The sequence below is a fragment of the Stenella coeruleoalba genome, assembly GCF_951394435.1.
Source record: "Stenella coeruleoalba genome assembly, contig: scaffold_179, whole genome shotgun sequence".
Lineage (NCBI taxonomy): Eukaryota > Metazoa > Chordata > Mammalia > Artiodactyla > Delphinidae > Stenella > Stenella coeruleoalba.
In genome coordinates, this window is record NW_027645996.1 from 29,884 (window position 1) to 56,244 (window position 26,361).

Genomic DNA, 26,361 nt, shown 5'->3' on the forward strand with positions numbered 1-26,361 from the left:
GATGTTTCAGGAAACACCATACACTTCTCCTGAGTGTCTGTTGGCAATTTACATCCCGCCCATCAGCATAACAAGGCTCCCAGTTCTCCATGGCCTGTCCTGCCTTTCTGGGTTTTACACTTTTTTCAGATGGCCCTTTTGACCGGGGAGAAGTGAGACTTCATTGTAGTGCAGATTTCCTTTGCAAGTTTGCTTCCTTGGCCAAAAAGGGCGTATGCGTTTTTTCCTGAATATATTCAGGAAAAAACGCATACGCCCTTTTTGGCCAAGTGCATCATTGTGGACGTTCTGCCTCTTTTCCTATGCTTTCAATGCAATTCCAGTCTACCTCCTGAAATCGGTTTCCTGCAATTCTGCCCCGCTTTCAAGTCCTCTTGGCAGCCTTACTTCAGTCTATTTTTGGACGATAGCTGTCATTTATAACTCTGCAGGTTTGTGAATTACAGTGCCCCTGAGCTCCTTTCTTCAACTCGCTTTCTTTTGAGCTGGCCGCAACACCGCAGGATGGCTTCAGGCCCTAATCTGGTTCCGGTACGGCACGCTGAGCCTTTGGTTAATTCCTCTTCCTGGTGGGAAATGAGAGTTAAATTTGCCCGTCCAGACACCTCCAGCTAGCCTCTCATTGGTTCTCGCTATTCCTGTTCATCTTCCGCAGAAATTGCAAACTGGGCCAGACAGGAGTTTAAAGGCGCTGACTCTCCAACTGGGGAGAGTGTTAGTAAAGCATCTGGAATGTTGCACCCGAGTACCAGGGGAGGAAAACTGAGACATATTTGAACACGTCTCCCGATCACATGGTTGATCATACTCTGGGTTCCACATGCATGTTTTAGCTGAAGGAAGAATACCTTAAACCTGGAGAGTTGAGACCCGTGGAATGGGTACCGTGCAATATGACTTCAAAGGGTCTTCATTTGCTCACCGAACCTCTCCAATCCTATCACTGCTGCGTTTATGCCCCTGTACACACGCTTGATTCTCTTTTGGAGACATAGCAATCCATAGGTTTTAAGATACTTACTAGTCAGGTACATTCTTAGGCATTTAATATGGGGTTTTGAGTTCATTTCGTTGAGCAAGGAGTAGCTCTTGTCTATTCCATATTTGGCTTAAGGAACTTTATCTGTGCTCATTTCAATCTCTGGTTTTATGCAGCACCCCAACTCACCTTTCCCCTTAAGCAAGCATAAGTTGGTTTTCTAAATTTGAGACCCTGTTCTGTTTTGGAATGCAGTTCCTGTGTAGCCAAGTTTACATTCCGTGTATTAGTGATATCTTATGATGTTTCTTTTTCTGTGTGACTTATTTCAGTTAGAATCATCGTACCTGAATCCACTCATTATGCTGCTACGGGCCTGATGACATAGATTTCATTGCTGAGTGATACTGTATTGTACGTAAGTACCACAAGTTCTTTATCCATTTTTCACTTTCTGTGACATTGCACTTGTACGGTAAACGAGGTTCTTGTAAACGGAGGCGTCCCAAACTTTGGGGTGGCTGTGTCTTTCTGATTTTAATTTCCCTAAGCTATAGGACCATAAGTGGAAGTGCCCTAGGCTCTGTTGCTTTGTTTTTTAGATGTTTCAGGAAACACCATACACTTCTCGTGAGTGTCTGTTGGCAATTTACATCCCGCCCATCAGCATAACAAGGCTCCCAGTTCTCCATGGCCTGTCCTGCCTTTCTGGATTTTACACTTTTTTCAGATGGCCCTTTTGACCGGGGGGAAGTGAGACTTCATTGTAGTGCAGATTTCCTTTGCAAGCTTGCTTGGTTGGCCAAGAAGGGCGTATGCGTTTTTTCCTGAATATATTCAGGAAAAAACGCATACGCCCTTTTTGGCCAAGTGCATCATTGTGGACGTTCTGCCTCTTTTCCTATGCTTTCAATGCAATTCCAGTCTACCTCCTGAAATCGGTTTCCTGCAATTCTGCCCCGCTTTCAAGTCCTCTTGGCAGCCTTACTTCAGTCTATTTTTGGACGATAGCTGTCATTTATAACTCTGCAGGTTTGTGAATTACAGTGCCCCTGAGCTCCTTTCTTCAACTCGCTTTCTTTTGAGCTGGCCGCAACACCGCAGGATGGCTTCAGGCCCTAATCTGGTTCCGGTACGGCACGCTGAGCCTTTGGTTAATTCCTCTTCCTGGTGGGAAATGAGAGTTAAATTTGCCCGTCCAGACACCTCCAGCTAGCCTCTCATTGGTTCTCGCTATTCCTGTTCATCTTCCGCAGAAATTGCAAACTGGGCCAAACAGGAGTTTAAAGGCGCTGACTCTCCAACTGGGGAGAGTGTTAGTAAAGCATCTGGAATGTTGCACCCGAGTACCAGGGGAGGAAAACTGAGACATATTTGAACACGTCTCCCGATCACATGGTTGATCATACTCTAGGTTCCACATGCATGTTTTAGCTGAAGGAAGAATACCTTAAACCTGGAGAGTTGAGACCCGTGGAATGGGTACCGTGCAATATGACTTCAAAGGGTCTTCATTTGCTCACCGAACCTCTCCAATCCTATCACTGGTGCGTTTATGCCCCTGTACACACGCTTGATTCTCTTTTGGAGACATAGCAATCCATAGGTTTTAAGATACTTACTAGTCAGGTACATTCTTAGGCATTTAATATGGGGTTTTGAGTTCATTTCGTTGAGCAAGGAGTAGCTCTTGTCTATTCCATATTTGGCTTAAGGAACTTTATCTGTGCTCATTTCAATCTCTGGTTTTATGCAGCACCCCAACTCACCTTTCCCCTTAAGCAAGCATAAGTTGGTTTTCTAAATTTGAGACCCTGTTCTGTTTTGGAATGCAGTTCCTGTGTAGCCAAGTTTACATTCCGTGTATTACTGATATCTTATGATGTTTCTTTTTCTGTGTGACTTATTTCAGTTAGAATCATTGTACCTGAATCCACTCATTATGCTGCTACGGGCCTGATGACATAGATTTCATTGCTGAGTGATACTGCATTGTACGTAAGTACCACAAGTTCTTTATCCATTTTTCACTTTCTGTGATATTGAACTTGTACGGTAAACGAGGTTCTTGTAAACAGAGGCGTCCCAAACTTTGGGGTGGCTGTGTCTTTTTGATTTTAATTTCCCTAAGCTATAGGACCATAAGTGGAAGTGCCCTAGGCTCTGTTGCTTTGTTTTTTAGATGTTTCAGGAAACACCATACACTTCTCCCCAGTGTCTGTTGGCAATTTACATCCCGCCCATCAGCATAACAAGGCTCCCAGTTCTCCATGGCCTGTCCTGCCTTTCTGGATTTTACACTTTTTTCAGATGGCCCTTTTGACCGGGGGAAATGAGACTTCATTGTAGTGCAGATTTCTTTGCAAGTTTGCTTGGTTGGCCAAAAAGGGCGTATGCGTTTTTTCCTGAATATATTCAGGAAAAAACGCATACGCCCTTTTTGGCCAAGTGCATCATTGTGGACGTTCTGCCTCTTTTCCTATGCTTTCAATGCAATTCCAGTCTACCTCCTGAAATCGGTTTCCTGCAATTCTGCCCCGCTTTCAAGTCCTCTTGGCAGCCTTACTTCAGTCTATTTTTGGACGATAGCTGTCATTTATAACTGTGCAGGTTTGTGAATTACAGTGCCCCTGAGCTCCTTTCTTCAACTCGCTTTCTTGTGACCTGGCCGCAACACCGCAGGATGTCTTCAGGCCCTAATCTGGTTCCGGCACGGCACGCTGAGCCTTTGGTTAATTCCTCTTCCTGGTGGGAAATGAGAGTTAAATTTGCCCGTCCAGACACCTCCAGCTAGTCTCTCATTGGTTCTCGCTATTCCTGTTCATCTTCCGCAGAAATTGCAAACTGGGCCAAACAGGAGGTTAAAGGGACTGACTCTCCAAGTGGGGAGAGTGTTAGTAAAGCGTCTGGAATGTTGCACCCGAGTACCAGGGTACGAAAACTGAGACATATTTGAACACGTCTCCCGATCACATGGTTGATCATACTCTAGGTTCCACATGCATGTTTTAGTTGAAGGAAGAATACCTTAAACCTGGGTAGGTGAAACCCGTGGAATGGGTACCATGCAATATGACTTCAAAGGGTCTTCATTTGCTCACTGAACCTCTCCAATCCTATCACTGCTGCGTTTATGCCCCTGTACACATGCTTGATTCTCTTTCGGAGACATAGCAATCCATAGGTTTTAAGATACTTACTAGTCAGGTACATTCTTAGGCGTTTAATATGCGTTGTTGAGTCCATTTCGTTGAGCAAGGAGTAGCTCTTGTCTATTCCATATTTGGCTTAAGGAACTTTATCTGTGCTCATTTCAATCTCTGGTTTTATGCAGCACCCCAACTCACCTTTACCCTTAAGCAAGCATAAGTTGGTTTTCTAAATTTGAGACCCTGTTCTGTTCTGTAATTCAGTTCCTGTGTAGCCAAGTTTACATTCCGTGTATTACTGATATCTTATGATGTTTCTTTTTCTGTGTGACTTATTTCAGTTAGAATCATCATACCTGAATCCACACATTGTGCTGCTAAGGGCCTGATGACATAGATTTCATTGCTGAGTGATATTGCTTTGTAAGTGATTACCACAACTTCTTTATCCATTTTTCACTTTCTGCGATGTTGAACTTGTACTGTAAACGAGGTTCTTGTAAACAGAGCCGTTCCAAACTTTTGGGTGGCTGTGTCTTTTTGATTTTAATTTCCCTAAGCTATAGGACCATAAGTGGAAGTGCCCTAGGCTCTGTTGCTTTGTTTTTTAGATGTTTCAGGAAACACCATACACTTCTCCCAAGTGTCTGTTGGCAATTTACATCCCGCCCATCAGCATAACAAGGCTCCCAGTTCTCCATGGCCTGTCCTGCCTTTCTGGATTTTACACTTTTTTCAGATGGCCCTTTTGACCGGGGGGAAGTGAGACTTCATTGTAGTGCAGATTTCCTTTGCAAGCTTGCTTTGTTGGCCAAGAAGGGCGTGTGCGTTTTTTCCTGAATATATTCAGGAAAAAACGCATACGCCCTTTTTGGCCAAGTGCATCATTGTGGACGTTCTGCCTCTTTTCCTATGCTTTCAATGCAATTCCAGTCTACCTCCTGAAATCGGTTTCCTGCAATTCTGCCCCGCTTTCAAGTCCTCTTGGCAGCCTTACTTCAGTCTATTTTTGGACGATAGCTGTCATTTATAACTCTGCAGGTTTGTGAATTACAGTGCCCCTGAGCTCCTTTCTTCAACTCGCTTTCTTTTGAGCTGGCCGCAACACCGCAGGATGGCTTCAGGCCCTAATCTGGTTCCGGTACGGCACGCTGAGCCTTTGGTTAATTCCTCTTCCTGGTGGGAAATGAGAGTTAAATTTGCCCGTCCAGACACCTCCAGCTAGCCTCTCATTGGTTCTCGCTATTCCTGTTCATCTTCTGCAGAAATTGCAAACTGGGCCAAACAGGAGTTTAAAGGCGCTGACTCTCCAACTGGGGAGAGTGTTAGTAAAGCATCTGGAATGTTGCACCCGAGTACCAGGGGAGGAAAACTGAGACATATTTGAACACGTCTCCCGATCACATGGTTGATCATACTCTGGGTTCCACATGCATGTTTTAGCTGAAGGAAGAATACCTTAAACCTGGAGAGTTGAGACCCGTGGAATGGGTACCGTGCAATATGACTTCAAAGGGTCTTCATTTGCTCACCGAACCTCTCCAATCCTATCACTGGTGCGTTTATGCCCCTGTACACACGCTTGATTCTCTTTTGGAGACATAGCAATCCATAGGTTTTAAGATACTTACTAGTCAGGTACATTCTTAGGCATTTAATATGGGGTTTTGAGTTCATTTCGTTGAGCAAGGAGTAGCTCTTGTCTATTCCATATTTGGCTTAAGGAACTTTATCTGTGCTCATTTCAATCTCTGGTTTTATGCAGCACCCCAACTCACCTTTCCCCTTAAGCAAGCATAAGTTGGTTTTCTAAATTTGAGACCCTGTTCTGTTTTGGAATGCAGTTCCTGTGTAGCCAAGTTTACATTCCATGTATTAGTGATATCTTATGATGTTTCTTTTTCTGTGTGACTTATTTCAGTTAGAATCATTGTACCTGAATCCACTCATTATGCTGCTACGGGCCTGATGACATAGATTTCATTGCTGAGTGATACTGCATTGTACGTAAGTACCACAAGTTCTTTATCCATTTTTCACTTTCTGTGATATTGAACTTGTACGGTAAACGAGGTTCTTGTAAACAGAGGCGTCCCAAACTTTGGGGTGGCTGTGTCTTTTTGATTTTAATTTCCCTAAGCTATAGGACCATAAGTGGAAGTGCCCTAGGCTCTGTTGCTTTGTTTTTTAGGTGTTTCAGGAAACACCATACACTTCTCCCCAGTGTCTGTTGGCAATTTACATCCCGCCCATCAGCATAACAAGGCTCCCAGTTCTCCATGGCCTGTCCTGCCTTTCTGGATTTTACACTTTTTTCAGATGGCCCTTTTGACCGGGGGAAATGAGACTTCATTGCAGTGCAGATTTCCTTTGCAAGTTTGCTTGGTTGGCCAAAAAGGGCGTATGCGTTTTTTCCTGAATATATTCAGGAAAAAACGCATACGCCCTTTTTGGCCAAGTGCATCATTGTGGACGTTCTGCCTCTTTTCCTATGCTTTCAATGCAATTCCAGTCTACCTCCTGAAATCGGTTTCCTGCAATTCTGCCCCGCTTTCAAGTCCTCTTGGCAGCCTTACTTCAGTCTATTTTTGGACGATAGCTGTCATTTATAACTGTGCAGGTTTGTGAATTACAGTGCCCCTGAGCTCCTTTCTTCAACTCGCTTTCTTGTGACCTGGCCGCAACACCGCAGGATGTCTTCAGGCCCTAATCTGGTTCTGGCACGGCACGCTGAGCCTTTGGTTAATTCCTCTTCCTGGTGGGAAATGAGAGTTAAATTTGCCCGTTCAGACACCTCCAGCTAGTCTCTCATTGGTTCTCGCTATTCCTGTTCATCTTCCGCAGAAATTGCAAACTGGGCCAAACAGGAGGTTAAAGGGACTGACTCTCCAAGTGGGGAGAGTGTTAGTAAAGCGTCTGGAATGTTGCACCCGAGTACCAGGGTACGAAAACTGAGAAATATTTGAACACGTCTCCCGATCACATGGTTGATCATACTCTAGGTTCCACATGCATGTTTTAGTTGAAGGAAGAATACCTTAAACCTGGGTAGATGAAACCCGTGGAATGGGTACCATGCAATATGACTTCAAAGGGTCTTCATTTGCTCACCGAACCTCTCCAATCCTATCACTGCTGCGTTTATGCCCCTGTACACATGCTTGATTCTCTTTCGGAGACATAGCAATCCATAGGTTTTAAGATACTTACTAGTCAGGTACATTCTTAGGCGTTTAATATGCGGTGTTGAGTCCATTTCATTGAGCAAGGAGTAGCTCTTGTCTATTCCATATTTGGCTTAAGGAACTTTATCTGTGCTCATTTCAATCTCTGGTTTTATGCAGCACCCCAACTCACCTTTACCCTTAAGCAAGCATAAGTTGGTTTTCTAAATTTGAGACCCTGTTCTGTTCTGTAATTCAGTTCCTGTGTAGCCAAGTTTCCATTCCGTGTATTACTGATATCTTATGATGTTTCTTTTTCTGTGTGACTTATTTCAGTTAGAATCATCATACCTGAATCCACTCATTGTGCTGCTAAGGGCCTGATGACATAGATTTCATTGCTGAGTGATATTGCTTTGTAAGTGATTACCACAACTTCTTTATCCATTTTTCACTTTCTGCGATGTTGAACTTGTACTGTAAACGAGGTTCTTGTAAACAGAGCCGTTCCAAACTTTTGGGTGGCTGTGTCTTTTTGATTTTAATTTCCCTAAGCTATAGGACCATAAGTGGAAGTGCCCTAGGCTCTGTTGCTTTGTTTTTTAGATGTTTCAGGAAACACCATACACTTCTCCCAAGTGTCTGTTGGCAATTTACATCCCGCCCATCAGCATAACAAGGCTCCCAGTTCTCCATGGCCTGTCCTGCCTTTCTGGATTTTACACTTTTTTCAGATGGCCCTTTTGACCGGGGGGAAGTGAGACTTCATTGTAGTGCAGATTTCCTTTGCAAGCTTGCTTGGTTGGCCAAAAAGTGCGTATGCGTTTTTTCCTGAATATATTCAGGAAAAAACGCATACGGCCTTTTTGGCCAAGTGCATCATTGTGGACGTTCTGCCTCTTTTCCTATGCTTTCAATACAATTCCAGTCTACCTCCTGAAATCGGTTTCCTGCAATTCTGCCCCGCTTTCAAGTCCTCTTGGCAGCCTAACTTCAGTCTATTTTTGGACGATAGCTGTTATTTATAACTCTGCAGGTTTGTGAATTACAGTGCCCCTGAGCTCCTTTCTTCAACTCGCTTTCTTGTGAGCTGGCCGCAACACCGCAGGATGGCTTCAGGCCCTAATCTAGTTCCGGCCCGGCATGCTGAGCCTTTGGTTAATTCCTCTTCCTGGTGGGAAATGAGAGTTAAATTTGCCCGTCCAGACACCTCCAGCTAGCCTCTCATTGGTTCTCGCTATTCCTGTTCATCTTCCGCAGAAATTGCAAACTGGGCCAAAGAGGAGGTTAAAGGGACTGACTCTCCAAGTCGGGAGAGTGTTAGTAAAGCATCTGGAATGTTGCACCCGAGTACCAGGGTAGGAAAACTGAGACATATTTGAACACGTCTCCCGTTCACATGGTTGATCATACTCTGGGTTCCACATGCATGTTTTAGCTGAAGGAAGCATACCTTAAACCTGGAGAGTTGCGACCCGTGGAATGGGTACCATGCAATATGACTTCAAAGGGTCTTCATTTGCTCACCGAAACTCTCCAATCCTATCACTGCTGCGTTTATGCCCCTGTACACACGCTTGATTCTCTTTTGGAGACATAGCAATCCATAGGTTTTAAGATACTTACTAGTCAGGTACATTCTTAGGCATTTAATATGGGGTTTTGAGTCCATTTCGTTGAGCAAGGAGTAGCTCTTGTCTATTCCATATTTGGCTTAAGGAACTTTATCTGTGCTCATTTCAATCTCTGGTTTTATGCAGCACCCCAACTCACCTTTCCCCTTAAGCAAGCATAAGTTAGTTTTCTAAATTTGAGACCCTGTTCTGTTTTGGAATGCAGTTCCTGTGTAGCCAAGTTTCCATTCCGTGTATTACTGATATCTTATGATGTTTCTTTTTCTGTGTGACTCATTTCAGTTAGAATCATCGTACCTGAATCCACTCATTATGCTGCTACGGGCCTGATGACATAGATTTCATTGCTGAGTGATACTGCATTGTACGTAAGTACCACAAGTTCTTTATCCATTTTTCACTTTCTGTGATATTGAACTTGTACGGTAAACGAGGTTCTTGTAAACAGAGGCGTCCCAAACTTTGGGGTGGCTGTGTCTTTTTGATTTTAATTTCCCTAAGCTATAGGACCATAAGTGGAAGTGCCCTAGGCTCTGTTGCTTTGTTTTTTAGGTGTTTCAGGAAACACCATACACTTCTCCCGAGTGTCTGTTGGCAATTTACATCCCGCCCATCAGCATAACAAGGCTCCCAGTTCTCCATGGCCTGTCCTGCCTTTCTGGATTTTACACTTTTTCAGATGGCCCTTTTGACCGGGGGGAAGTGAGACTTCGTTGTAGTGCAGATTTCCTTTGCAAGCTTGCTTGGTTGGCCAAAAAGGGCGTATGCGTTTTTTCCTGAATATATTCAGGAAAAAACGCATACGCCCTTTTTGGCCAAGTGCATCATTGTGGACGTTCTGCCTCTTTTCCTATGCTTTCAATGCAATTCCAGTCTACCTCCTGAAATCGGTTTCCTGCAATTCTGCCCCACTTTCAAGTCCTCTTGGCAGCCTTACTTCAGTCTATTTTTGGATGATAGCTGTCATTTATAACTCTGCAGGTTTGTGAATTACAGTGCCCCTGAGCTCCTTTCTTCAACTCGCTTTCTTGTGACCTGGCCGCAACACCGCAGGATGGCTTCAGGCCATAATCTGGTTCCGGCCCGGCATGCTGAGCCTTTGGTTAATTCCTCTTCCTGGTGGGAAATGAGAGTTAAATTTGCCCGTCCAGACACCTCCAGCTAGCCTCTCATTGGTTCTCGCTATTCCTGTTCATCTTCCGCAGAAATTGCAAACTGGGCCAAACAGGAGGTTAAAGGGACTGACTCTCCAAGTCGGGAGAGTGTTAGTAAAGCGTCTGGAATGTTGCACCCGAGTACCAGGGTAGGAAAACTGAGACATATTTGAACACGTCTCCCGTTCACATGGTTGATCATATTCTGGGTTCCACATGCATGTTTTAGCTGAAGGAAGAATACCTTAAACCTGGAGAGTTGAGACCCGTGGAATGGGTACCGTGCAATATGACTTCAAAGGGTCTTCATTTGCTCACCGAACCTCTCCAATCCTATCACTGCTGCGTTTATGCCCCTGTACACACGCTTGATTCTCTTTTGGAGACATAGCAATCCATAGGTTTTAAGATACTTACTAGTCAGGTACATTCTTAGGCGTTTAATATGGGGTGTTGAGTCCATTTCGTTGAGCAAGGAGTAGCTGTTGTCTATTACATATTTGGCTTAAGGAACTTTATCTGTGCTCATTTCAATCTCTGGTTTTATGCAGCACCCCAACTCACCTTTCCGCTTAAGCAAGCATAAGTTGGTTTTCTAAATTTGAGACCCTGTTCTGTTCTGTAATTCAGTTCCTGTGTAGCCAAGTTTACATTTCATGTATTACTGATATCTTATGATGTTTCTTTTTCTCTGTGACTTATTTCAGTTAGAATCATCATACCTGAATCCACTCATTGTGCTGCTAAGGGCCTGATGACACAGATTTCATTGCTGAGTGATATTGCTTTGTAAGTAAATACCACAACTTCTTTCTCCATTTTTTACTTTCTGCGGTGTTGAACTTGTACTGTAAACGAGGTTCTTGTAAACAGAGCCTTTCGAAACTTTGGGGTGGCTGTGTCTTTTTGATTTTAATTTCCCTAAGCTATAGGACCATAAGTGGAATTGCCCTAGGTTCTGTTGCTTTGTTTTTTAGATGTTTCAGGAAACACCATGCACTTCTCCGGAGTGTCTGTTGACAATTTACATCCCGCCCATCAGCATAACAAGGCTCCCAGTTCTCCATGGCCTGTCCTGCCTTTCTGGATTTTACACTTTTTTCAGATGGCCCTTTTGACCGGGGGGAAGTGAGACTTCATTGTAGTGCAGATTTCCTTTGCAAGCTTGCTTGGTTGGCCAAAAAGGGCGTATGCGTTTTTTCCCAGGAAAAAACGCATACGCCCTTTTTGGCCAAGTGCATCATTGTGGACGTTCTGCCTCTTTTCCTATGCTTTCAATGCAATTTCAGTCTACCTCCTGAAATCGGTTTCCTGCAATTCCGCCCCGCTTTCAAGTCCTCTTGGCAGCCTTACTTCAGTCTATTTTTGGACGATAGCTGTCATTTATAACTCTGCAGGTTTGTGAATTACAGTGCCCCTGAGCTCTTTCTTCAACTCGCTTTCTTTTGAGCTGGCCGCAACACCGCAGGATGGCTTCAGGCCCTAATCTGGTTCCGGCACGGCACGCTGAGCCTTTGGTTATTTCCTCTTCCTATTGGGAAATGAGAGTTAAATTTGCCTGTCCAGACACCTCCAGCTAGTCTCTCATTGGTTCTCGCTATTCCTGTTCATCTTCCGCAGAAATTGCAAACTGGGCCAAACAGGAGGTTAAAGGCGCTGACTCTCCAAGTCGGGAGAGTGTTAGTAAAGCGTCTGGAATGTTGCATCTGAGTACCACGGGAGGAAAACTGAGACATATTTGAACACGTCTCCCGTTCACACGGATGATCATACTCTGGGTTCCACATGCATGTTTTAGCTGAAGGAAGAATACCTTAAACCTGGGTAGTTGAAACCCGTGGAATGGGTACCATGCAATATGACTTCAAAGGGTCTTCATTTGCTCACCGAACCTCTCCAATCCTATCACTGCTGCGTTTATGCCCCTGTTCACATGCTTGATTCTCTTTCGGAGACATAGCAATCCATAGGTTTTAAGATACTTACTAGTCAGGCACATTCTTAGGCGTTTAATATGCGGTGTTGAGTCCATTTCGTTGAGCAAGGAGTAGCTCTTGTCTATTCCATATTTGGCTTAAGGAACTTTATCTGTGCTCATTTCAATCTCTGGTTTTATGCAGCACCCCAACTCACCTTCCCCCTTAAGCAAGCATAAGTTGGTTTTCTAAACATGAGACACTGTTCTGTTTTGTAATTCAGTTCATGTGTAGCCAAGTCGACATTCTGTGTATTAATGATACCTTATGATGTTTCTTTTCTGTGTGACTTATTTCAGTTCGAATCATCATACCTGAATGCACTCATTATGCTGCTTCGGGCCTGATTACATAGATTTCATTGCTGAGTGATATTGCATTGTACGTAAGTACCACAAGTTCTTTATCCATTTTTCACTTTCTGCGATATTGAACTTGTACCGTAAACGAGGTTCTTGTAAACAGAGCCGTCCCAAACTTTGGGGTGGCTGTGTCTTTTTGATTTTAATTTCCCTAAGCTATAGGACCATAAGTGGAAGTGCCCTAGGCTCTGTTGCTTTGTTTTTTAGATGTTTCAGGAAACACCATACACTTCTCCAGAGTGGCTGTTGGCAATTTACATCCCACCCATCAGCATAACAAGGCTCCCAGTTCTCCATGGCCTGTCGTGCCTTTATGGATTTTACACTTTTTTCAGATGGCCCTTTTGACCAGGTGGAAGTGAGACTTCATTGTAGTGCAGATTTCCTTTGCAAGCTTGCTTGGTTGGCCAAAAAGTGCGTATGCGTTTTTTCCTGAATATATTCAGGAAAAAACGCATACGCCCTTTTTGGCCAAGTGCATCATTGTCGAGTTTCTGACTCTCTTCATATGCTTTCAATGCAATTCCAGTCTACCTCCTGAAATCGGTTTCCTGCAATTCTGCCTTGCTTTCAATGCCTCTTCATAGCCTTACCACAATATATTTTTTAAAAATAGTTGGCCTTTATAACTCTGCAGGTTTTTGAATTGCAGTGGCCCTTAGCTCCATTTTTTAGCTCTTATTTTTGTGGTCTTGCCCCGTAACCACAGGATTCCTTGAAGCCCTATTTTTCTTCTGGGGCACCTTGCTGTGCCTTTGGTTAATTCTTCTTACTGATTTGATATTAGAGTGACATGTGCCCATTGAAACCGCTACAGCTAGTTTCTCACTGGTTCCCCCTATTCCCATTCATCCTCTGCACTAACTGCAGACTGTGCGATACCAGAACTTAAAGACATTGACTCCATGTGGGGATGTTGTTAGTAAAGCGGCTGGAATGTCGATCCGGAGCCCCAGGAGAGGAAAAATGAGGTGCGTTTTAGAAACCTTTCCCGATCATATGGTATACCAGTCGCTGGGTTTCCCAAGCATGGTTTAGCTGTAGGAAGATTCCCTTCAACCTGGAGTGTTGGGACCCTTGGACTGAGTAGCATGAAGTATTGCATTAAACTTTCGGCAGTTGCTCACCAAAGCTCACAATCCTGTCAGCCCCAAGTGTCCAGCCTTATGTCTTATCCAGCTGTGGGTTTATATGTGGTCAATCCAGGTTGCATCACAGCCCCTGAGCGAATTTTGTAAGAATTTTTCTCTCTTTCATTGTTTCAGCGTTTTGTTTTTAAAATTTATTTCTATAATGGGGTTTAGCTCCTTTTCACTGCTGTGTTTGTGCCGCTCTGCACACACTTGATTCCCTTATGGAGATATATCAATACATGGGTTTTAAGATTCTTATTCCTCAGATATATTTCTCTGCGGTGTATAGGGTGTGTTGAGGCCTGTTCATTGAGCAAGGTGTAGATCTTGTCTAATACCTATTTGGTTTATTGAACGGTATCTGTGCTAATTTCAAACTCTGGTTTTATGCATCACCCCACCTCTCCTTTCCCCTTAAGCTAACATAAGTGTGTTTTCTAAATGTGAGACACTGTTCTGTTCTGTAATTCATTTCTTGTGCAGCCATATTTACCCTCCCTCTATAAGTGATATCTTATGATATGTTTCTTTTTCTGTTTGACTTATTTCAAGTAGTATTATCGGACCTAAATCCACTCTTTATCCTTCTACTAGCCTTATTACATTGATTTCATGGTGAAGAGATATTCCATTGTACATAAGTACCACATCTTCTTTATCCATTGTTCTCTTTCCTGGGATATTTAAGGTGTACTGAAGTTGAGGTTCTTGTAAACAGAGTAGCCCTAAACTGTGGTGTGCTTGTGTCTTGTTGATTTTTAGACTTCCCTAGATATACTCCCATGATTGGAAGTGTCCTATGCTCTGTAGCTCTGTTTTTTAGATGATTTAGGAACCACCATACACTTCTCCAGAGTGGCTCTCGGCAGTTCACACACTGCCCATCAGCGTATAAAGGCTCCCTGTTCTCCATGGCCTGTCCTGCATTTCTGGTTTTTACAATTTTTTAGGATGGCCCTTTTGACCGGTGGGAAGTGAGACTTCTTTGTTGTGCACATTTGCATTGCTTGCTTGCTTCGTTGCCCATAAAGTGCGTATGCGTTTTTTCCTGGATATAATCAGGAAAAAACGCATACGCCCTTTTGGGCCAACTGCATCATTGTCGAAATTCTGCCGCTTTTCATGTGCGTTAAAGACGAGTCCAATCTATCTCTTGAAATCTGTTTCTTGCAATTCTGTCTTGCATTCAGATCCTCTTCTTTGCCTTACCTCAACATATTTTTGGACGTTAGTTTTCATTTATAACTCTGCAGGTTTGTGAATTGCAGTGACCCTGAGCTCCATTTTTTAAGTTGCTCTTTTGTGAGCTGGCCTCAAACCCACAGGATTGCTTCAGGCCCTATTTTGGCTCCGGCGAGGCAGGCTGAGCCTTTCTTTAATTCTTATTCTTAATGGGAAATTAGAGTGATATGTGCCCGTCCAAACCCCTACAACTCTTCTCTCATTGGTTCCCCCTCTTCCCGTTCATCCTCCTCACAATTTGCAAAATGTGTGAAACAGAAGTTTAAATGTGCTGATTCTCCAAGTGGGGAGATTCTAAGTAGCGTGGCTGGAATGGTGAACAGGAGCACCAGGAGAGGATAAATGAGGTGCATTTTAGACACATCTCCCGATCACATGGTGTACAGTCCTCTGGGTTTTCCATGCATGTTTTAGCTGTAGGAAGATCCCTTGAACCTGCAGATTTGGGACCCATTGAATGGGTACCAGGTAGTATTACTTTAAAGGGTGTGCATTTCCTCACCCAACCTCACATTTCTCTTAGTGCAAACAGTTTCCAGCCTTATGTCTCATCCTGCTGTGGGTCTAGATGTGTTCAATCCATGTTGCATCACCGTCCCTGAGGAAAAGTTGTAAGAGGTTTTCTCTGTCTCTCTGTCGTTTATTTTTTTCAATTTATTACTATATTGGTTACAGCTGATTTTCAAAGCTCTGTTTCTTGCTGCTGTACATCCACTTGATTCACGTACAGAGAGACATCAATAAATTCTTTTTCAGATTCTTACCAGTCGTATATATTCTTTTCCGGTGACTTGAGTGTGCTGAGTGCAGTTCTTTTAGCTACCGTGTAGGCCTTGTTGATTATCAGTTTGGTATTTGGAATGGTATCTTTGCTAATTTCAACCTCCTGGATGATGCCTCACCCCTCCCCACCTTTCCCGTTTAGCAGCCTTATGCGTGTTTTCTACATATTTGACTATGTTTTTGTTTTGTAATTTATTTCATGTGTAGCCATTTTGGATTCCACCTTTAAGTGATATCTTATGATATGTGTCTTTTTCTTTTTGAATTCTGTCACTTAGAATGATCATACGTAACTCCTCCGGAGTTGTTACAACTGGCCATATTTCATTGATTTCCAGGCTGAATAATATTCCACTCTACCTAAGTACCACATCTCTATCCATTTTTTCCCTCCAGAGACATTTAAGTTATATCCTAGTCGAGGATCTTTTAAACAGAGAGGGGGTAAACATTGGGGTGCCTGTGTCCTCTCGATTTTTGTTTTTCCAAAGATATACGCCCATGAGTGCAAGTGCCCTATGCTCTGTAGCTCATTTTTTAGATGCTTTAGTAAACACAATACACTTCTCCAGAATGGCCGTTGGCAATATACATTTCCACTATAAGTCTCACAGGGCTCCCTCTTCTCGTTGCCCTGTCCTGCATTTCTGTTGTTTACGCTCTATGAGGATGGCTCTTGTGACTGATGCGAAGTGATATCTTTTGTAGTATTGACTTCCAGTGCCCACCTGTTTGGTTGGCTAAAAAAGTGTATGCCCTTTTCTTGAATATATACAGAAAAGAACGCATACACCCTTTTTGGCCAACTGCAATGTTGGCAATGTTGGCAATGTTCAGCTCCTTTTCTTGTGCTTAATGGCGAGTCCTTTCTACCTCCTCAAATCCCTTTCCTGCCATTCTCCCTTGCTTACAAGTCCTTTTCTCTGACTTTCCTCAAGACATTTTTCAGTGATGGATATTTTCAACTCTGCAGTTTTGTGAATTTTACTGCCCCTGAGTTCCATTGTTCAACTTGTGTTTATGGGAACTGGCCACAAAGCAGCGGGATTTCCTCAAGCCCTATACTGTTTCCATGGGCAACCCTAGCCTTTGGTCAATTCGTCTTCCTGATTGGAAATGTGCCTGTCTGAACACCTAGGACTTGTCTCTCATTGTTCCTCATCCTTCCGCTTCATCCTCTGGACAAATTCCAAACTGTACGCAACAGGATGTTGACAGTGCTGACATCTCCAAGTGGGGAGACTGTTAGTAAAGACGCTGGAGGGGTGAACCCGAGCACCAGGAGATGAGGAGATGAGATGCCTTTTCCAAACTCTTCCCGATCAGACGGTATACCATCCTCTGGGTGTGACAGACATGTTTTAGCAGTAGGAAGAGTCCCATTCATGTAAGGAGAACACCAGGGCTTTTTCAAAATCAGTGTCTCCCCGAAACCCAAACTGGGGAAGTTTTTAAGCTACGGCTACACATATGTTCATTAAGGGCCTTGGGAAGTAGGCAGAGTCCAAACTTTAGATGATTGAAGTCTTCAGGGTCAGAAGCACTCACCACCAGCTTCCCTTAGGCTACACTTTAACTGTCATTGATAGATGATGTCAATAAAAATATCTATTCTTTTTCAGATTATTTCCCCTTATAGGTTATTGCAAAATGTTGAGTGTAGTTCCCTGTGCTATACAGTAGTTCCTTGTTGATGATCTATTTTATACATAGCAGTGTGTATGTGTTAATTCCAAACTGTTAATTTATCCCTCCTCCCACCTTTCCCCTTTGGTAATAATAAATTATAAGATTTTATACTTCTCAGAAATGGGGGAGCTGAAAGAGAGGTATCATTTTCAATGGAAAAGCATTTAAAACAAGATTGAAGGTTTAACCAAGATTATTAGCTGTACATCCTTGGAAAGAAATCACTTCGTTTCTCTAATATTGACCTGACAAATAAGACAAACCTTTTCACTGAACTTGCTTATAAAAAGTGATGGAAATATCAAATGGAAGTGTTAAAAACATCTTATTTTACCCGAGCCTTATACACTGTTCTATGTTAACTACAGTTTGGCTCACACATCTGTTCATTGAGGTTACAATAGTCTCAATTTCTGTTACTGATCCTCCAGAGTGGACCCCAACAAGTGTCCCCCTGCCCAGTGTCATTGGGGCCAACAGATCGAGACTGAGTTTGGTTCACAAGCAAAGGAAACTTTATATTTTGATCAGAGAATGGAGAGGTGAGAGCATGCACTACCCCGTGGGCTGTGGGCTGGGCTGCTGTGTAGAGATCCTGTCAGAGTCAGTGGGAGGGAGGGAGGCGGCGGAGCTCTCGAGGGCCGGGTTGGCTGTAGCTCAGGCTCTATATCGTGGAGTCTGCACTGGGCCCCAGGAGCTGAGGTGTCGACCCAGCCATTCTGCACTAGGAAATCTGGTCTGAAGTGCCGGGTGTGGAACCTCTGCATGCGGGACCCTAGGAGCACGTGAAATTAGACAAAGCACAAAGGATAAAAAAGGTTAGACTTGACTTTATTGCCCAGATTCTATTTTTATCTCCCAGGGATTTTTAATGGGCTTTGCTGGGGACAAACCCCTCCTCTGCCTTTTGTCCCGTTCCTCATTCTTGGAGTGCTGAGGGTGCAGACCCTTCTTCTGTAACTGCTGAGTGCTGAGTTGGGAGCCCTCATACCCTGGGGCGAGGATCAGAGCTTCTCCCCAGCAGCCTCCCGGTGACGTTGATTGTCCCCAGGACACCTGCCTCCCTGCTCGTCCACCTGAGCACCAGCATTGGAAGTGTTATAGATTCTAATGACCTTTAAGGGTCCAGGAAAGAGATGTGCAGAGACGCTGTGGGGGCCGGTTTCACCCCGCCCCACATTTGTTCGGCCACCTTAGGCTGACCGTCTCTGCCAGCCTAGATGCTCTGACCAGTAGTCTGCACTTTCTTCAATTAGGCCCATGAATTAACGTACAAACAGCACCAGGTGTCAGAGCCCTGCCCGCTCAACTCCCAGACAGTCCAGGGTCAGTGGTGATCAAGGACCATGATGGCTACTGAGTCAACAGCCTTTTGAAGTAAACAGGAGTCCAGCCGGTCTTATTGGCCACCATCATCACGGTGTCTGTAGGCTTTTCTATGGTGACAGTGTGGTATACTGTTCCCCCGCCAAGATTATTAGCTCCCCTCTGGGTGCAGTAAGTCCTGCAAGCAGTAGTCTACTCTTTTGGGACACACTCTTGTTGTTTTATGAGAGAAACTCCAGGTCAAGTGATGTTCACACGAGTCGTCATGGTGCCCTGTTGCCCCCGGTTATCTCTCTGGATGTTGGAGTTGGAGGGCCTCCTCACTCGAGGTCGGTGTGCCCATGGAGCGAACCCTGCAACTTCAGGGCATGGTTGGTGGTTAGGATCACCACGTGGGGTCCTTTTCCCTTAGGAGGGAGGTGGCCTTTTGGGCTGCTGATTTCCAGGTTTTTAGATACCGCCAGTATCTTGGCCAGATGTGGCAGTGGGCCAAGCCCCTTAGTGACCGTAGTTTATCCTACCTGGATGGCATTCTTGCATTGTTCCATTTCAAGTGGTCCCAGTTTTTGCACTAATTCTCCAATGGCGATTCACCTTTCACCGGGAATGTAAAGGTCAAAGAGTTTAGCTAAATTAGGGAGTTCCAGGGCAAGGGTCTGAATTGACTGCTCTTTCCATTCTTGAAAGGCCACTTCTGGATTCTATTCAAAAGGATCATCATCTTTTCCTTTCAGTGTTTCATATAGAGGCCCAGCTAGTAGACTGTAGTTAGGGATCCAGAAGCAGCAAACCCTGGCCTCCCCAGGAACCCCTAAGCTGTCTTCTAGTTTTAGAAAGGGGTAAGGCTGAAAATGGTTTCTTCCCTTTCCTGGGATGGGCTTCTCTGACCTTCTGTGAGAATGAAGCCCAGGCAGGTCACCGCAGTCTGTGATATTTGAGCTTTTTCTTGGACAACTTCTATCCTTTATTGGCTTGGTAGTTCAGAGGCCTCCTTAGTAGGGCTGGTGATCAGAATGTCGTCTGCATATTGAAGGAGGGTTTCCTTTTCCAGAGGTAGAACTTTTAGGTCTTTAGCTAAGCTTTCCCCAAAGATGGTGTGGGAATTTTTGCACCCTTGGGGCCAGACGGCCCGGAAGTATTGTTTTAGTTGTATGTTGAGTCCTGCCACTCACAAGCCAAAATTTCTTGTGACTCTGGGACTAATGGAATACAAAAGAAGGCATCATTGAAGACTAATACAGAATACCATGTCCTGGTGGTTGGTAGAATGACCAGCAGGGTGTAGGAATTAGGAGCAACTGGAGGTATATCCTCGGTGGCTTCACTGACTGTCCTGACATCCTTTACCAGGTCCCCAGCAGCCCATGGGGCTCTCGTGGTCAGACCAATCCCAGAATATGGAGCTCACCTGGGCAGGTACCCCACCCCCACCCCAGCCCACGGGGCTCTCGTGGTCAGGCCCCTCCCAGGATACAGAGCTACCCTTGCAGGTACCGTGGCAGGGCTGGGCACACAGGAACCGTGCACATAGCCCTCATTGCAGAGCACCCCCAGCTCACCTGTCGCTCAGAGCTGACACAGAGCACCTCAGAGCAGGACTTGAACTAACAAACAGCAGCTGCGACAGGTCTGTGACCCTGGGCATCACTCCGTGAGGCCTCCCTCCACCTGGTCTTCCAGAGACTTCCACTGCACCCGGGGCACCAGGCCTCTGTCTCCAACCACCACCCACCCCTCCTCTGCCTGACTCCTGGGTTCCTCTCATTAGGAGAGGGTTTTCTTGAAGTTGTCTCCCACTCATGGGCCAGATAAAATGATTAGAAAACAAGCCAAAGCTGCAGCCCCTTGTCTATCCTGACTCTCAGGAGCCCACACCTGTTCCTTGGACCTGGCCGGTTCAGCAAGTTCCATTTTCTGCAACTGTGAGCCCCTGAGGGGTGATGATTGGCTGACCTGGGCAGCCTTACCGTGCCGGCCAGCCCTCCCCAGGTGTGCCTGGGTTGAGATCAATATAAATACCACTCCAGGCAGCAAGAGCCCCTGCAGCCATGCCTGACGCCATTTTCTCTGCCCTGTCAGCAGTCTCGGGGCTGGGCTGGTGGGAGGGAGTGAGAGGCCACGGCTTTGTGGGTGGCCCAGTGTGAGTGGGGCTCTGCTGGACTTTCTGCAGCAGTTGCCAGGCTGCCACCTGCTAAAGAAGAGGATGTGTCACCCATACCTGCTGCTGGAATTTCTCCCTGGGCAGAGGTGAGGAAGGAAAAAAGCAGTGGGGGCAGGGACAGGACGGGTATCTCAGGCAGGGAAATGGAAATCTTCCAGAAGATCACCCAGGGCCAGGACCATCCTGGCTGGCCTGCAGGCACCAAGTCGGCCGGCATGCTGTCACTCGTGTGGCTCTATGGCCCTTCCTCTAGGCTTTCAAGTCCTTGTATATATTCAGGTGTTTTACCTGGGACGGGTGGGAATAGTTCAGCAGCAACTGGCCTGGGGCTCAGCTCACGTTTACTCACAGATGCCTCGGCACGGTGCCCCAGCTTTGCAATGAGGACGCTTGTTGCGTGGGGGCTGCTGGCTGAATGGGAGACGATTCCCCACCACTGACCAACTTCAGAATTGTTTACAACTGGAGCAAGTGCCCTGATACGGTTTTCCTCTGTGTAACTGGTGGGTTCTGTGTTTTTTTTCTCTTTTTCGTTTTTGGTTCAAGGTAGATTTTATTCCTCTTTTTTGTATTTACAGATATAAGCATGGAAATAATTTATTCATATAAATACATGTATGTGCAGGGAATAATTGTTTTTTCTGTTTTATTTTTTAAATTTTATTTCTTTTTAATTTTGAATTTTATTTTATATTTTTATACAGCAGGTTCTTATTGGTTATCTATTTTATACATATAAATGTATACATGCCAATCCCAGTCTCTCAACTCCTCCCACCACCACCCCCCCAACAGCTTTCCCCCCTTGTTGTCCATACGTTTGTTGTCTACATCTGTTGCTCTATTTATGCCTTGCAAAATGGTTAATCTGTACAGTTTTTCTAGGTTCCACATATATGCATGAATATACAAGATTTGTTTTTCTCTTTCTGACTTACTTCACTCTGTATGACAGTCTCTAGATCCATCGACGTCTCTACAAATGACCCAATTTCATTCCTTTTCATGGCTGAGTAATATTCCATTTTATATATGTACCACAGCTTTATGCATTCGTCTGTCTGTGGGCATTTAGGTTGCTTCCATTACCTCGATATTGTAAATAGTGATGCATTGAACATTGCGGTGAATGACTCTTTTTGATTTATGGTTTTGTCTGGGTATATGTCCAGTACTGGGATTGCTGTATCATATGGTAATTCTATTGTTAGTTTCTTAAGAAATTCCATATTGTTCTCCATAATGACTGTATCAATTTATATTCCCAACAATAGTGGAAGAGGGTTCCTTTTCTCCACACCCTTTCCAGCATTTTTTGTTTGTAGATTTTCAATGATGCCTATTCTACCAGGTGTGAGGTGATACCTCATTGTTGAATCCATTTCGTTGAGCAAGGGGTAGCTCTTGTCTATTACATATTTGGCTTATGGAACGGTATCTGTGCTAATTTCAAACTCTGCTTTTATGCAGCACCCCAACTCACCTTCCCCCTTAAGCAGGCATAAGTTGGTTTTCTAAACTTGAGACCCTGTTCTGTTTTGTAATTCAGTTCATGTGTAGCCAAGTTCACATTCCGTGTATTAGTGATACCTTATGATGTTTCTTTTTCTGTGTGACTTATTTCACTTAGAATCATCGTGCCTCAATCCACTCATTATGCTGGTACGGGCCTGGTGACATAGATTTCATTGCTGAGTGGTATTCTGTTGTACAGAAGTACCGCAACTTCTTTATCCATTATTTGCTCTCTGGGATATTTAACTTGTGCCGTAGAAGAGATTCCTGTAAAAAGAGGCGTCCCAAATTTTGGGGTTGCTGTGTCTTTTTGATATTAATTTCCCTAAGCTATAGGACCATAAGTGGAAGTGCCCTAGGCTCTGTTGCTTTGTTTTTTAGATGTTTCAGGAAACACCATACACTTCACCCGAGTGTCTGTTGGCAATTTACCTCCCGCCCATCAGCATAACAAGGCTCCCAGTTCTCAATGGCCTGTTGCCTTTCTGGATTTTACACTTTTTTCAGATGGCCCTTTTGACCGGGGGGAAGTGAGACTTCATTGTAGTGCAGATTTCCTTTGCAAGCTTGCTTGGTTGGCCAAAAAGGGCGTATACGTTTTTTCCTGAATATATTCAGGAAAAAACGCATACGCCCTTTTTGGCCAAGTGCATCATTGTGGACGTTCTGCCTCTTTTCCTATGCTTTCAATGCAATTCCAGTCTACCTCCTGAAATCGGTTTCCTGCAATTCTGCCCCGCTTTCAAGTCCTCTTGGCAGCCTTACTTCAGTCTATTTTCGGACGATAGCTGTCATTTATAACTCTGCAGGTTTGTGAATTACAGTGCCCCTGAGCTCCTTTCTTCAACTCGCTTTCTTTTGAGCTGGCCGCAACACCGCAGGATGGCTTCAGGCCCTAATCTGGTTCCGGTACGGCACACTGAGCCTTTGGTTATTTCCTCTTCCTGGTGGGAAATGAGAGTTAAATTTGCCCGTCCAGACACCTCCAGCTAGCCTCTCATTGGTTCTCGCTATTCCTGTTCATCTTCCACAGAAATTGCAAACTGTGCCAAACAGGAGGTTAAAGGCGCTGACTCTCCAATTGGGGAGAGTGTTAGTAAAGAGTCTGGAATGTTGCACGCGAGTACCAGGGGAGGAAAACTGAGACATATTTGAACACGTCTCCCGTTCACATGGTTGATCATACTTGGGTTCCACATGCATGTTTTAGCTGAAGGAAGAATACCTTAAACCTGGAGAGTTAAGACCCGTGGAATGGGTACCGTGCAATATGACTTCAAAGGGTCTTCATTTGCTTGCCGAATCTCTCCAATCCTATCACTGCTGCGTTAATGACCCTTGTACACACGCTTGATTCTCTTTTGGAGACATAGCAATCCATAGGTTTTAGGATACTTACTAGTCTGGTATATTCTTAGGCGTTTAATATGGGGTGTGGAGTCCATTTCGTTGAGCAAGGAGTAGCTCTTGTCTATTCCATATTTGGCTTAAGGAACTTTATCTGTGCTCATTTCAGTCTCTGGTTTTATGCAGCACCCCAACTCACCTTTCCACTTAAGCAAGCATAAGTTGGTTTTCTAAATTTGAGACCCTGTTTTGTTTTGTAATTCAGTTCCTCTGTAGCCAAGTTTAAATTCCATGTATTAGTGATATTTTTTGATGTTTCTTTTTCTGTGTGACTTATTTCAGTTAGAATCACCATACCCGAATACACTCATTATGCTGCTACGGGCCTGGTGACATAGATTTCATTGCTGAGTGATATTGCTTTGTACATGAGTACCACAACTTCTTTATCCATTTTTCACTTTCTGTGATATTGAACTTGTACGGTAAACGAGGTTCTTGTAAACAGAGGCGTCCCAAACTTTAGGGTGGCTGTGTCTTTTTGATTTTAATTTCCCTAAGCTATAGGACCATAAGTGGAAGTGCACTAGGCTCTGTTGCTTTGTTTTTTAGATGTTTCAGGAAACACCATACACTTCTCCGGAGTGGCTGTTGGCAATTTACATCCCGCCCATCAGCATAACAAGGCTCCCAGTTCTCCATGGCCTGTCCTGCCTTTCTGGATTTTACACTTTTTTCAGATGCCCCTTTTAACCGGGGAGAAGTGAGACTTCATTGTAGTGCAGATTTCCTTTGCAAGTTTGCTTGGTTGGCCAAAAAGGGCGTATGCGTTTTTTCCTGAATATATTCAGGAAAAAACGCATACGCCCTTTTTGGCCAAGTGCATCATTGTGGACGTTCTGCCTCTTTTCCTATGCTTTCAATGCAATTCCAGTCTACCTCCTGAAATCGGTTTCCTGCAATTCTGCCCCGCTTTCAAGTCCTCTTGGCAGCCTTACTTCAGTCTATTTTTGGACGATAGCTGTCATTTATAACTCTGCAGGTTTGTGAATTACAGTGCCCCTGAGCTCCTTTCTTCAACTCGCTTTCTTGTGAGCTGGCCACAACACCGCAGGATGTCTTCAGGCCCTAATGTGGTTCCGGCATGGCACGCTGGGCCTTTGGTTAATTCCTCTTCCTGGTGGAAAATGAGAGTTAAATTTGCCCATCCAGACACCTCCAGCTAGTCTTTCTATGGTTCTCGCTATTCCTGTTCATCTTCCACAGAAATTGCAAACTGGGCCAAACAGGAGGTTAAAGGGACTGACTCTCCAAGTCGGGAGAGTGTTAGTAAAGCGTCTGGAATGTTGCACCCGAGTACCAGGGTACGAAAACTGAGACATATTTGAACACGTCTCCCGATCACATGGTTGATCATACTCTAGGTTCCACATGCATGTTTTAGCTGAAGGAAGAATACCTTAAACCTGGGTATTTGAAACCCGTGGAATGGGTACCATGCAATATGACTTCAAAGGGTCTTCATTTGCTCACCGAACCTGTCCAATCCTATCACTGCTGCGTTTATGCCCCTGTACACATGCTTGATTCTCTTTCGGAGACATAGCAATCCATAGGTTTTAAGATACTTACTAGTCAGGTACATTCTTAGGCGTTTAATATGGGGTTTTGAGTCCATTTCGTTGAGCAAGGAGTAGCTCTTGTCTATTCCATATTTGGCTTAAGGAACTTTATCTGTGCTCATTTCAATCTCTGGTTTTATGCAGCACCCCAACTCACCTTTCCCCTTAAGCAAGCATAAGTTGGTTTTCTAAATTTGAGACCCTGTTCTGTTTTGGAATGCAGTTCCTGTGTAGCCAAGTTTACATTCCGTGTATTAGTGATATCTTATGATGTTTCTTTTTCTGTGTGACTTATTTCAGTTAGAATCATCATACCTGAATCCACTCATTGTGCTGCTAAGGGCCTGATGACACAGATTTCATTGCTGAGTGATATTGCTTTGTAAGTAAATACCACAACTTCTTTATCCATTTTTCACTTTCTGCGATGTTGAACTTGTACTGTAAACGAGGTTCTTGTAAACAGAGCCGTTCCAAACTTTGGGGTGGCTGTGTCTTTTTCATTTTAATTTCCCTAAGCTATAGGACCATAAGTGGAAGTGCCCTAGGTTCTGTTGCTTTGTTTTTTAGATGTTTCAGGAAACACCATACACTTCTCCCGAGTGGTGGTTGGCAAATTACATCCCGCCCATCAGCATAACAAGGCTCCCAGTTCTCCATGGCCTGTCCTGCCTTTCTGGAGTTTACACTTTTTTCAGATGGCCCTTTTGACCGGGGGGAAGTGAGACTTCATTGTAGTGCAGATTTCCTTTGCAAGCTTGCTTGGTTGGCCAAAAAGGTCGTATGCGTTTTTTCCTGAATATATTCAGGAAAAAACGCATACGCCCTTTTTGGCCAAGTGCATCATTGTGGACGTTCTGCCTCTTTTCCTATGCTTTCAATGCAATTCCAGTCTACCTCCTGAAATCGGTTTCCTGCAATTCTGCCCCGCTTTCAAGTCCTCTTGGCAGCCTTACTTCAGTCTATTTTTGGACGATAGCTGTCATTTATAACTCTGCAGGTTTGTGAATTACAGTGCCTCTGAGCTCCTTTCTTCAACTCGCTTTCTTGTGACCTGGCCGCAACACCGCAGGATGGCTTCAGGCCCTAATCTGGTTCCGGCCCGGCACGCTGAGCCTTTGGTTA

The 26,361-nt window shown here is 44.4% G+C and overlaps 1 long non-coding RNA gene across 3 annotated transcripts in view; it reads left to right on the forward strand.

Moving 5' to 3' along the window:
- Positions 1–1,333: 1,333 nt before the first annotated feature.
- The window catches only part of LOC307181407, a 428,825-nt gene continuing 403,797 nt past the window's right edge, over positions 1,334–26,361 (forward strand). For all 3 annotated transcript variants that reach the window (XR_013826688.1, XR_013826689.1, XR_013826690.1), the window contains exon 1: positions 1,334–1,397. This is a non-coding gene — a long non-coding RNA (uncharacterized lncRNA). The remainder of the gene's footprint in view (positions 1,398–26,361) is intronic.